Genomic DNA, 14,722 nt, shown 5'->3' on the forward strand with positions numbered 1-14,722 from the left:
TGTTATTCATATAACCAGAGGAACATTAACATATAGCATAGCACCTCCTAATGTGATTGACCATGGGAGCACAAGGGGAAACTTCAATATTCTCCTATTGTGTCGTGTTGAAACTTACATGAAGCTATTGTTGATCCCACCATATGTTGCCTTTGCAGTAAGGCCTGCCTCTGAAGTTTGGGAATATGTAAGAGTGAGATCTGAGAACCTTTCACTTCAACCTACAACATCCACCAATTACCTCAAATTTAAAGAAAGAACATAAAACGAAAACCGGTATGTCATTTCACTTCAAAAATCATAAATTGTATAGTCACGAATTATTTTTGTTGAATGCCTACCTCTCTGTACACAGGTCTGAGACAAGATCACCATTACATGATAATATTACATATATTACATGATCTTTCTTGTCTACTCCTTTTTCAGACTCATAACAATGTGGTGCAAAAAGCAACCATGCGCATCAACTCTCAAGAACTCGCCAACATTGCGAACTTTGTTGACCGTCTTGTATAAGTAATGAACTTTTGTGCGTAATCCACAAGCCATTTACCTTTTCGGGTATGTCTACACTACTCATAATATTTATTTATCAGTATATACATAGCTGCTAACAACTTTGCGAGTAAAACAAGACAATTGAAAGGTATATAAAGAAAGACAAAAGCAAGGTTTTGGTAAACATTTAATGATAACTTTTATTTTGGGAAAAGCACATAATAAAATTTAGTTGTATGTGTTTATTTTTTATGATATTGTACATGCTCAGAAAACTCTTGATACCATGTTAAGAAATATGGTTGGACCTAATTCAACCCTATAAAACCGGCTTGTAGGATGAAGATTGTCCCCCACTTATAAGCACATGTTTAGTTTATATATTGTCCGATGTGAGACTCTTAATAGGTTAGAACCATTCGAAAAACACTTTAGGAAATGCAACTAAGTTTTGTCCTAGAAAGGAAAACTACACTCCAATAAATTTCTGAGCCTAATCAGCCATATGAATCCACTAATAAAAGATGTTTTCTTTAATCAAAAGTCATTTAAAATAGATAAAATGACAATACTATATCCTAAAATTCAACTTCTCCTTGCATAAAAAACAAGACCAAAGCCAACCAGTGGCATTGACCAGTGTTTGCTTAAAGATGGCCCCATAACTGAAGTGCACATCTTTGAAGAAAATGAAGAAAAGGGTAGGGAAGAGATTATCTCAATATCAGTATATCACACGGAAGGGATGGGAATACACAGAAAAATCTTTATTCAAAATCTCCTTCCTTAGCTTGTGAACCAAATTTCACATTTCTCAACCAAACAAAATAAGGCTTGCACTTCTTCCTTTCTTAAAACGGCTGGAAGTGCTCCAAACCAGAATGCCAACCTGACGGGGCCTGAAAAGCAGCGAGATCAGTACAGCTCAAACAACGGAAGGAAGCTTGGTGAAGAAACCACGATATCTCAGATAAAACCACATACGTAACGCTTAAATCCTATTTGTAACAGTGGGAGCAATTCAGTTTGTCCAACAGCTTCATTTGTTGAATTCTGCTTGCATCATAGGATGAAAAGAAGAAAGCTTTTATTTAAGGGGGAAAAAAATACTCTTATCAGTCACATTTACATTTCCACCAGAAACAACATTCTTCCCTGCTTCCCCAAAAACATTAACATCCTTGTCTACGGTCTACCGCATCCCAGTTGTTAATATCACTCACATTTTCATCTACCCTGGAAACCGCACCATTCTTGTCTGCGGGCATATCACCAGCACCAGAAACAGCAGGCACGTTTCTTATTTGTTGCTATGGCATCATCATCAGAATTCGTATCCACTGCATGCAGCAAGCGCCTACTTTCACTTATAGTTTCATCTTGACCAAGACCATCAAAAACACGAACATCCTCCTCATCATGACCATAATAAACAATAACATCCTCCTCGTCGACTGCATTGCAGTTTTCCATTTCTTGGTTGATTGTTTCATCATATAAGAGAGATAATGTTGTCTTCTCTACTTTAAAACCCTCCCCAAAAACAACCATAACCTCAACTTCGTGACCAGGTTCTAGATTTGCTGTTATACTCTGCCAATCCCCATCCTCAAAGGAGACTAGTGTATCTCTTTTATAGACCTGAATGGTTGTCTTTGTGTAATTTATGATCAACATACCATGACAACCTTCTGATATTATGTTGTCTGGGGAAGAGTAAAAGAGGACAAACAACATCATACTCTTCAGGATACCTTTCTTTGCCGGGACAACAAATATTATAGAACTACCTTCACAACTGAAGTTTGACCAATCGGATATATTGTCACAAGGGGGCAAAAATGAATTCCAAGTCCCATCTGCTGTCTGTACAATGAAAAAAATCTTTTAGTTACAAAGTAACAACTAGTTATTGAGAGTTTATTAAGTCTTATAGAAATGTTTGTTTTGAAATTTGAGATAAAGGTTAGTTATGCTAAGAATAAGAAATGCAATTGAATTTAAATACTATGTTACACTCTAGCTCTATAGAGCCAAACAAAAAAATTTGATGATTCTCCTCTACACAATATTATCAAAACCATTTGGAAGAATCAGATTTATTGTCGGAAAGGCAAAAACGTATATACCAATGCTTAAATGGCTAAATTAAGGATCAAAGGAAAAGAAAAGTTCATAATTTATCATCCCTACTGAAAGATATATAAAATGATGTATTCTCTTTTCAAATATATGATCATCTAGTCTAAGTAGCAGTAAAAGTAAAGTGGTCTTAAAAAAAAAAAACAAATTTTTTTTTCTTGTTAAAAGTATACTCTGCTTTAACTTAAAATTTAAATCTTAAACTATGTGTGAATTAATCAAAAAGTTACTCACACTCATTTCACAAACTACTAATGTAATGTAAGTTTGAAAACTTTAAGAATTAAATTAGTGTCTAGTTAAAGTTAAGGACGAAATAACTTAGTAGGGGGGAAATTAAATTGAGGAACCCGTATTCCAGTTTACTTTTAATAAAATAAATATACGGAAGAGATAAGCAAACCTGTAAAATGTTGTCTTCGGCAATATTGGATACTTGACATTTCATTCCCATTCGAATCAAGAAAGATTTCAAGTAATTCTTTGACCCTGAAGTGCGAACTTCACCAAGGCAATCATCAATTAAAGGAGAAGGAAATGTATCAGAAATTTGTGACGTAGTAGCCCTTGCATCCAACTTATGACAATTTGTAGCTTTTAATACATCCAAAATCTTTGCTACATCTCGACTTAGTTGTTGTTTAGAGCCACACTCTACACAAAGACTTCGAAGCTTTGGAAGGTCCTTGAAAGTACTAAGAGATGACATGGGAACATATGTTTGAACTAGGGATATCAAATTCTTTGATGGGGACATCCAAGACCGAATGATAGAAGGAAATACCACACGTGAAAATCCTTCAAAGCCACATAAAGAAATATATCCAATGTTTTTTGATCTTACTATTGAAAAAGGCACTTTTGTTATTGCAGTCTTATCTGCAATCAAGGTTGTCAATGATTCCATTTGTTCCATGTCTTCCTCCAATTTGGTAATCATGGAACATCCGGAAAGAATCAAAGTTTCTAGAGATTTTAATTTATAGATGCTTCTAGGAAGTTTTCGAAGACCGGTGCAGTCTGTCAAATTTATAAGAAGAATTTTACGGAGAGATCCAATGCTATGGGAGACCTTAGACAAACTTGGACAGTCTTTGAGTACTAGCTTTTCAAGATTAGGCAAGTATGAGAAGTCTGGAGTTTCAGTCAAATTCCGAGAATGACTAAGATTAAGAATTTTTAGATTCACTAGCATCTGCAAGAAAATAAAACCACAAGATAATAATAATAATAATAATAATAATAATAATAATAATAATAATAATAAATAATAATAAATGATAAAAAATAGATTGGAATTTGGAATTTATACTATTTACCACTAAGCGTAGACCCTGGTATGTATCAATCACATATTTGTTTAGTGTTGGTTTTTTTATCCCTAAGGACTGTTTAATCATTAAACTTTAATGGTTATATCAATATTGATTTTGCTTTAAGTAGAGGTGAATATATAATTTGTCAAGGTGATAATTTGAAATGATTTAGTTTACAAAAGTGCTTGTATCTACAAATTTGTGACTTTTTAACATTAAAGAGCTAGATGAGACAATAAATTTAAATATGATTAGTGTAAAATAAATCATGAGCCAAATAATAAATATAATTTGTACCTGACTCTTCTTCCATATTTGCTTGAGATTACTATATTTTAATTCGACGACAACTAGACTTCCTTGCTGAAATTCTGCAGGAGTGTAAGTTGACGGAAATCCATGCCAGTCCAGCCACCTAAGCTTTCCTGGAAGATTTTTAAAATCTCCGTTAAGCTGTACACCAGCAAGTTGAAGCAATCTGAGTTTATTCATCTTTTTAAATGCATTGGTGTTCAGACAAACTGTATTTTTTCCTGGAAACTCCAAAGTCAGTCCCTTGACAGCTTCTGTTCCCCGAAATTAAAAATACAGAGTAACATAAAGCTAACAGCTTTGAGATCTGGTAGCTAAAAACTTTGTAATGTAGTATATAATTTTGATATTATAACACATATGGTTAAGAGTGTCACATTGGACAATATATGACCCGAACAAGTGCTTATAAGTGGGGAAGATGCTTGTAATGTAGTCTATAATTTTGACATTATAACTCATATTGTTAAGAGTTCACATTGAACAATATATGGTCTGAACATGTGTTTATACGTGCAGACAATCTTCACCTTTAAAGTTGGTATTCTAGGGATGAGTTAGGTCGAACTCTAATTCCAACTGGTATCAGAGCCTCTTTCAAGATCCATTAAGCCACCTGCTATTAGATTTATGCTATCGAGCCACCCACCATTTATGTTCACGCTCCAGAAATCCAGTCTTGGGCGTGAGGGGGTGTGTTAAAGAGTCTCACTTAGGTGGCCCGATAGTGGATGAAATCTTGAAGATTGTGAACATTGATAATTGGCTTGACTTGTTGGCGCCAAATTAGGAAATTCTTTTCATTGAGTTTTTCTGAGATCTTTAGATGAAACTTGACGCAAGGCAAGTCACCATCAGAAGGAGGAACGAGAATCACTGGAGTAGGTGAGGGAGGTGGTGGAGGTGGAGAAGGAGAATTGATTTCAGTTTCAGCCATTATGGATCAAACTGAAGCTCTATGATACCATATTAAACTGAAAACTGAATTGAGATGAGAATAAAAAATTCTATTGATTGAATGTTAGAATTATTACATTGAGATTTTGTTATGATGCAGTAGCATTTATTTATAGACTATATCTCATAACTAATTCTGTAATTCAGTTATGGATGTTACAACAGCTAGCTGGCATACTAATTCTAGCACATGCCTAAATGCAGGCCATGAGTATAACCTGTACTAACTTATCTTACAGTTTCAACCAATTTCCTTGTAAGCTTGAAGTTGGTAAACTAATATATATATATATATATATATATATATATATATATATATATATATATATATATATATATATATATATATATATATATATATATATATATATATATATATATATATATATATATATATATATATAACCTGTACTGACTTATCTTACAGTTTCAACCAATTTCCTTGTAAGCTTGAAGTTGGTAAACTAGTATATATATATATATATATATATATATATATATATATATATATATATATATATATATATATATATATATATTAGTTTACCAACTTCAAGAAAAATGTTGAAAATAACGTGTATTTGTAATTACTATTAATAATTTATAATTATTAGTACTAATTGTTTTCGGCCTGCTAAGACTTATTGGGTTTAGAATAATCTCGATAAACAACTTAGCGTTTGTATCGCCGAAACATTGACACTAACACTAGATATGACACTGACACCAGATATGACACTGACACTGACTCTAACATGTTGACACCGGTCATAATTTGAAAAAATAAATAAATTGAACGAGTCAGTGTCATGTCAGTGTCGGACACTGAAACAAGTTGGATACCTGACAAACCTTTGTTCAGAGGTATCAGTGCAACATAGGTTTGTAAACTATTTACTACTTTGAAATACATCATATTTATTTTCTACACAAACATAGAAGTTCTCTAATTAGTAATTACCGTTTGCTTTGATAATATATCAAACACTTCCTCTCGGCGCCACAACCTGTTGCGGTTCTCAGGATCAAATGGGGATTCCTCATAAATTATTTGTCTTCCCATGTCTCTCAGCAGATCATGCATTCTAAGCTTGTTCCTTTTGTCAACCGTTACAAGACTTCGCTCTACAAGGACTTTAATTCCAATATTGGCAAAAAATCCACAAGCATTTAATATTTGCATGACGTCATTCCGGTCCATCCCAATAAAAAAACAAGCTATATCAAGAAATATTTGTCGCTCTGTAACATCTTTTAACCCATCGAAGCTTATTCTTAGCTTCTTCTGTACTTGATCATGGGGGATACATTTGAGTTTCTCCAAAATGTTTTGCCACTCTGTTATTTTACAGTCAGATAAATAGGAGCCAAGGACTTCAAGTGCTAGCGGCAATCTCCCAGAATAAGCAATCACATTGGATGAATGTGTAGCATAATCTTCTATCGGAATTGGTTGCTTGAATGCATGCCAACTAAAAAGCTCAAGGGATTCACTTTCGTCCATTTCTTCTATTTTATACACTCGATCAACTCCACACGATCTAAGAAGATGCATATCTCTGGTTGTAATGATTATTCTACTCCCTGAACCAAACCATTCATGGTTTCCACACAAAGCCTTTAGTTGGTCCAATTTATCCACATCATCAAGCACAAAAAGAACCCTTTTTTGGGCAAGTCTTTGCTTCAATATATTTTTACCTGACTCGATGTCACGTATCTTGAACGAAGTTGTTTTGTAAACATCAGAAAGTACCTGTTGTTGTAATGAGACTTGATTAGTATCCATTTCCCAAAATTCCCTTATATTCAAAAGGAAGCTCTTTCCCTCAAATTTGCTCCCAATTTGATTATAAATGGCTTTGGCAATTGTTGTTTTGCCCATACCCCCCATGCCCCATATCCCTAGAAGTAAAACATCTTCTGTTTTTTGGATGTTTAATAGCTTAGTTGCAACTTGCACACGAGATTCAATTCCCACTGGATGTTCAGTAACAAATAACTCTGTCCTGTCTAGCAAACGAGTAACTTGTTCAACAATATTCTTGATATCACCACTTTCATTCCTATAAAATATGAAACACGGATAAGGCGCACAATCAATTGTATGTATCAAAAAGAGGAGGGAAAATTATTTTTAAAAATATACGTGCATATTTTTAACAGAAAAAAAAATGCATTAGAATGGGAAATGAAAGAAAAGCACGAGCATCAGTAAAACACTAATTTGTTGTCATTATTATAAGTTAAGTTAATGAAATTTACGAAAAGTTACTCAAACAGCAGAAAAGAAAAGTGGAGGATATAATAATTATAATAGAGGATCAATATTAAGCCCACTGTATCCTGTAGTGCCATAGTGATGATTCGGTTAAAATGCAACCTCAAGAATACCAACATTGTTTTATTTGGTCTGCAAATCCTTGCAGAAAAGAAAAGTGGAGGATAAAAGAGTAGGAGAAATTTGAGATAAGGTTTCATGGCTTCCACAAACTACTCGTCAACAATTCTAGAAATTCCAAATGGAGGACTGACTAATACACACTCTCTCCTTTCTCTTTTATAAGCAAATTTTACTTTTTAAGTTCATTGAATAAGTGATGTATTTGGACTATATATAAACTAGATACATCAATTATTTAATGAATCTAAAAAGTAAAAGTTGCTTATAAAAGAGAATGGAGGGAGTATTTATATGAGTAATTTCAAGAGATCCATCATATAAGATAAAAACGTTATTTATATATTATCGACATTACATAGAAAATGTTGAATTTTTTAGAGATGTTTATGAAAAATAAACATTAATCCATATATGTTCACAATCACAGAAAATACATTTAACATTTTATTCTCATTTACCATACTTCATAGAATTATGTGTTTTCTAGTTAAAAACTACTCAAAAAGTCAAAATAGATTTTCATTACAATCAAATTTTCATATTTTGTAATTATTCTAAAATCTTTCAATAAGTATCTTAAAATTTCTTAAAGGTGATCATTTTTAAAATGAAAGTGATTTTTTAAAATGGACAGAAAATATTACACATGAAGGCCAAAGAATTTTAAAGTATCACGGACAATATTCTAAAAGACAAGTAAACAAGTAAATAAATAAATAAATAACCTGGAATCTACGAGTACAAACCCTCCTATGCCACCGATATCAAAGAGTTCTTTTCTCCAATTACTCATGGTGGATTTATCCACGGAGATTGTTGTTGATATAAGACCTTCAAAAGCTTTTCCAAAAAGACCTTTCTGGTTACGTACTTCTGAGGGATCTACCTCATAGAACACTGGCACGACCACCAGACCCTTGACCATGCCAATTTCCATGATCTTCTCCAACTCTAGCATACACCATCTAGAATTAGCATAATTTGTAGACAAAACAACGATAGAAATTCTAGACTGTCCAATTGCTTGCAACAGTGAGATTGAGATTTGATCTCCTCGTTGAATCTCGTCATCGTCTTTGAAAACATAAATCCCTGCATTTTGAAGAGAGGAATGGAGATGTGACACGAACTTTGACCGATTATCTTCTCCTCTAAAGCTCAAAAACACATCGTATATCTTTGGCTGAAGCATAAAAAAAAACATAGCTTAGATATATGGTTGTTGAGATTCTTGATGCCACTAATACATCATCAACTATGAGGTTACCCATAATGCATTGCTATTAATTATCACTTTAGACTCATTAATTAACTTCCGATATTCTTTTGATTAATATGAAACCAAATGTTAATAAACTGTTTTCATTAATGAAACAAAAAAATCATACAATGGTGACACATCATTCACCCACACACGCACCTGATCAGTCTTATAACTTGATTCCCTCTTAATGATATCTCTTGCCATGGCTTGTAGCAGAAGAGGCATTTCAAGTTTGTTATTCTCATCAATGGTTACAAGGCTCTTGTCTTGAAGGAGACTTATTTGAAAAGCTGCGGATTGTGTTGACCTATTTAATGTTTGGAGTACATCATTTTGGTTCATCCCTATAAAGAAATATGCTATATCAAGGAATATGCATTTCTCTTCATTACTCAATTTTCTAAAACTCTTTTCTAGAGCATCTAGTAGTCGTGGAACTGGAATGGAAAATCCTTGGAGACTCCTCAACACACCCTTCCACTCAAGTACTTCCTTTCCGTACAAGAACATCCCAAGGGCTTCAAGAAAAAGAGGTAATCCCCCACAAAAAGCAACTAGTTGTCTAGAAACTTCAACAAAATCTTCTCGAGGACTCTGTGCTTGCCTGAATGCACCCCAATTAAAAACCTCGAGCGATTTACTTTCATCCAGATGTTTCACTGGATATATGTGGTCAACTCCATGCTCCTTGAGTAGATGTCTGTCTCTTGTCGTGATGATTATTTTGCTACCTTCACCAAACCATTCACGACTTCCACATAACACATCTAGCTGCTCCAATTTATCAACATTGTCAAGTACAATAAGTATTCTTTTACTTCGAAGAATTTGTTTTAAAATCACTCTTGGTTCTGCGGATATAGGATTCTCTTTTTCAGGTGGTCCGTGAAGAGTACCAAGAAGTAGCTCTTCCAATGAAAATAGACCAGTATTTTCTGTCCCAAATGCCGTTTCCCCAATGTCGTCGAAGTAGCCCGTGTATTCAAAATAAAGACCAATTTGATCAATAATGGCATGGGCAATGGCTGATTTACCAATGCCTGTCATCCCCCATATCCCTAGTAGAAGAGGAGATTTTGATTGTTTCAATAGTTGAACCACATCTTGCACACTAGATTGTACACTCGGTGCATAGGGAATTGCTAACAAGTATCTTTCTTTTATCACATACTTAACATGTTCAACTATCTCCTCAATAAATACTGTACCTACATACCTGTATAACACATGAATAAGAGATGATTACAGTATAAATATAAGAAGTATCCAACATGTTCATAGGTCAAAAGAACTTAAATTAAAATCTCAAGTCACAATTATAATAGAAAGATCTTAAATTTGCTTAGCTCACAATCAAAACATGGATTATTTATTAGAAAAACCACAATTTGAAATTACCTGGGCACGGGTTTGGGTATGCGATCATTTGATTGTAAATAGTTGGTAGCTTTCATGATCAAAGCCACCCAAGTCATGAGCTTATCTTCATTTTTAGGGATTTCCTTCATCCATATTCTATCAATAAAATTAGGAAAAGACTCTCCAAACTCATCACTCCTTAAACTTTGGTATGAGGCACGAACACCATCATAAAACACCGGAAGAACACTCAAATCGGAGGTTCGGCAACACTCGGTTATTTTCTCCAATTCTTTAATACACGAACTTGAATTTGCATAATTTCTTGAAAATACGATTATAGCAATTTTGCATTCTCCAATTACATTCAGCACAAACTCTACCTGTTCCCCGTGTTGAAACCTCTCGTCTTGCCCGAAAACAACAATTCCTGCTTCTGAACTAAGAGCGCTATAGAGACTGGGAACAAAGATACCAGCTTCTGCAAAAAAAGCGTCATAGAGAGGGAGAACAAACTGTCCGACATCTGTAGGGCAGAAACTCAAGAACACGTTGTACCTCCTCTTGTTTGGACCGGTACTGGATGTAGATTCAAATTTAGAAGACATGGGTGGATTTGATGAAATTGCACAAGAAGAAGAAATCAAGTGAAGCGATGAAGCGGAACTCTGGTTGCTTGATGTCAGTATTTACACTTGGAACAAAACGTAGCTGAAAGTAGTACAAGTCAAAAAAGCCGTCTCATATGGCTGATATTTTTTCAGCCACAAAAACACTACAGTGAGTCTTGATAAAGTGTTTCAGCCACAAAACAGTACAGTGAGTCTGGATAAAATGTAGCTATTCGTTCGGTTTGGAGTAGATATAGAAGGGAAGTGGGAGATAAGATATTTCAAAGGCTTATAATTTGTTCACGTGAGTTGCTGTCAATTTGGTTTTCGTCTTTTACGTCCAAAAGTTACTTAAAAGACGATATAATCTTTTTTTATCAGGTTAAAATTCAAGAAAGAGTTTTTACTTTTTAACTTTTAACTTTTTAATTTTTCAGCTCACATCTACTATCTACCTATTAATAGAAGATGTCACCATTCTATCAAAAATGTCTTTCACTCTTTTAAAATTTACAAAGCAAAAAGGGCATATGAATCTACTTTAATATATAAAAATCAATTACCACCAATTTCCCTTAATTATCCTAATCACAATCAATTAAACAGGGTTTTACATACCCCTGAAAATAATTACACATCTAATCATCATTACATTCCAACAGTCAATTTAATGCAAAACTACTTTATGGGAATATTAAAAAACCTGCACTACGTTCTATGCTGTTATTGCATTGGAACATTCATAATAAATAAACACTACCTTTTCATTATTTCTCCTCAGGAAAGTACCTCCTCAGGAATTCTCGCCTGAATACAGCCCAAGTGATCGCTACACCTGCAGATTCAAGTTCATCTCTACTAGCCATCCACCAATCATCAGCCTCTTCAGACAGCATGTGAGTCCCATACCTCACCTTCAGGTTTTCAGCACAATCGATCACTCTGAAGATCCTTTCAATTTCCTTCAGCCACCTCTGAGCGCCTTCGGGATCGTGCGTGCCTTTGAACAACGGAGGATTGTTCCTCTGAAAATTGTTCAGCTGCCTTTCAGCACCAATACCAGCTCCATTGGCATTCCCTCCTAATACACCAGCAATCATGCCCAGAGCCTCAGCAATCGCATCGTCATTTCTTCCTCCTCTTCCGGCCATTGTTCTGCTAAATATCAAATAATATTCATTAGAACAAGAAGTATCGACAGTGTCAACCTTACACTAATCGTATACGAAGGATTAACCGACACTAAGACTCTGACTCAAACGACCGACTATGCTCTGATACCACTATTGTAACACCCTTCTAAACCCCGCGGAAAATTTAACAAAAATCAGAGTAAACATGAAAAAAGGTATTACAACTCCAATAAAATAAACAAATATTCATGTCATGCCATAAAGGAACGATAAACCAAAAATTATTCAGATATCATGTTAACACAGCGGAATATTCTTAACAACTGAATAATTAAACATCCAGAGTCGGAGACTCATGATTCAACCATAAACCATAAACAAAACAGAAGTTTATCAGCCAATTCTAAAATAACGTTCCCGGTGTTACACGATTAGAGCATGACACAGACCCAACTGACTCTAACGAACTACTTGACGAGCTAATCCTCACCAAGTACATAAGCTACTCCTCAATCTGAAAAATAACAACAGTAAGGGTAAGTTTCATTCGCATTAACAAATGTTATAGGAATATAAACAATACAACTTCATTCATACATTATTCACCCAAATTCAATTATATTCAGATAGTATAGCAACATTCATCAGATACAATCATCCATACCAAATACACACAAATTATAACATTGGACAACTTCCATTCATGTTACAATTATACACAACAACCTAATGCAATGCAACTAAATGCATGTGGTACCAAACATGGGATAACCCATCTCACCGATCCACCACCATAAAGATTCGGCTACTTCTCTCACCAATTCCACACAATGGGAATTAGCTACCGCTGTCCCACCACCATAAGGGATACAACCCACAACATGATTATGAAATGCATGCATCACATACCGCATGCTAATCATCAATACCAAACAACTGAACAATCATAATCATCAACTAATGCAACAACAATAGCCACACAATAGTTATGCTATTTTTCAACCATCTCAACATACATTTTACATCAGCAACACATGTATATTAATCATCAATCACAACCAAGACGAGTTAATAGACAAAACATTCACCAGTGCACTTGTACGCATAAACCACCACAACCAATTAAATCAAGTGTTTTAAAATAAAATCGAGTCACAACTCAAAACACTATTTTATTGCGTAAATCGCTTAATTAGCTTCGCTGTGCTCGAAACGGCACCAAAATCCGACTCATAGTTTGAAAGTTATGGATTTTAGAAAATAAAATAATTTTTCAAAAAGCTTCAGTGGTAACCGATTACTCCAATTCAAGTAACCGGTTACTACCTTACGGATTAACCAACGAGTCTATTCGTAACAGCGGTAACCGGTTACTTCAAAACCAGTAAACGGTTACTGCCTCCGAGCAGAACCACAGAACACAAAATCCAACAGTGGTAACCGGTTACCCCAATTCAAGTAACCGGTTACTTCACAACGAATAGGCCATCTTAGTGACGTAACCTCAGGTAATCGGTTACCACTCCCCAGGTAACCGGTTACCTCGTACCAGAAACCCCAAAACTCCATTTTTTAGCACCTGCGTCAATTCCAAGCCATACCATAACGTACCATAACGTATTGCAACATCAAACAACATCAACAAACACGAAAATGCACATTTACACATACTTCTAATCATGCTTTAACATCATTATTCAACACCAATCATCATTCCCAACATAAATTGAACCAAAGTTCTATAAACCCCAAAAACCCCAAACCCGACATACAACCCAATTCAATATCCTAACATACAAACTCTATTGAATCATTCATACAACCCATAATAGAGGTTAATGAGAAGAATCCCCCCTTACCTCGATGTCGAATTCTTGGATGCCCTTGCTCTTCACACTTGCTCTTCTCCCAATTTCACGTTCAGCTCTTTTCTTCTCCTTTTTGGTTCTCTTTTCACAAAATCCTCCTCTTTTCTATTTTATGAAAATATAACCTTATTTTAGAAAAAGGCTTTGCAACTGACACACCCCCCAATTGCTACTTGCGACACTGGCCCATTAGCCTTATTAATCCATATTTCTCAAATAATTCAATTAATTCTAATATTTAATTAAAAAAATTAATTAAATTAAATAAAGAAATTTATGGGGTGTTTACAACCCTCCCCCACTAGAAAAGTTTTCGTCCTCGAAAACATACCTTAGGCAAAGAGTTCCGGGTAGGAGTCCTTCATCTGGCTCTCCAATTCCCATGTAACATTTCCGCCGGCTGGTCCTCCCCAAGCTACTCTGACCAACGCTATCTCCTTGCCACGCAATTGTTTCACCTTCAGATCTTCAATCCTCATAGGCAAAGCTTCAACTGTCAGATTATCCTTTACCTGTACATCATCTACTTGGATCACATGCGACGGATCAGCAATGTATTTCCTCAACTGCGACACATGGAATACATCATGCAGATTCGCAAGCGTCGGTGGCAACGCAATGCGATACGCCACATCTCCTACTCTTTCTGAAATCTGAAACGGAGCAATAAAACGCGGAGTCAATTTCCTTGACTTTAGAGCTCGTCCGATACCAGTCATAGGAGTAACTCTCATAAACACGTGATCTCCTTCTTGAAATTCAAGTGTTCTCCGCCTCTTGTCATGATAACTCTTCTAACGACTTTGAGAAGCCTTCATCTTCTTCTAAATCATCTTAATCTTTTCCGTTGTTTCT

General features: G+C 35.0%; 1 pseudogene; it reads right to left on the reverse strand.

Annotated features, from left to right (window-relative positions):
* Positions 1-742: 742 nt before the first annotated feature.
* On the reverse strand, positions 743-11,132 carry LOC131601420 (disease resistance protein RPS6-like; annotated as a pseudogene).
* Between the last annotated feature and the right edge of the window lie 3,590 nt (positions 11,133-14,722).

The sequence above is a fragment of the Vicia villosa genome, linkage group LG5, assembly GCF_029867415.1.
Source record: "Vicia villosa cultivar HV-30 ecotype Madison, WI linkage group LG5, Vvil1.0, whole genome shotgun sequence".
Lineage (NCBI taxonomy): Eukaryota > Viridiplantae > Streptophyta > Magnoliopsida > Fabales > Fabaceae > Vicia > Vicia villosa.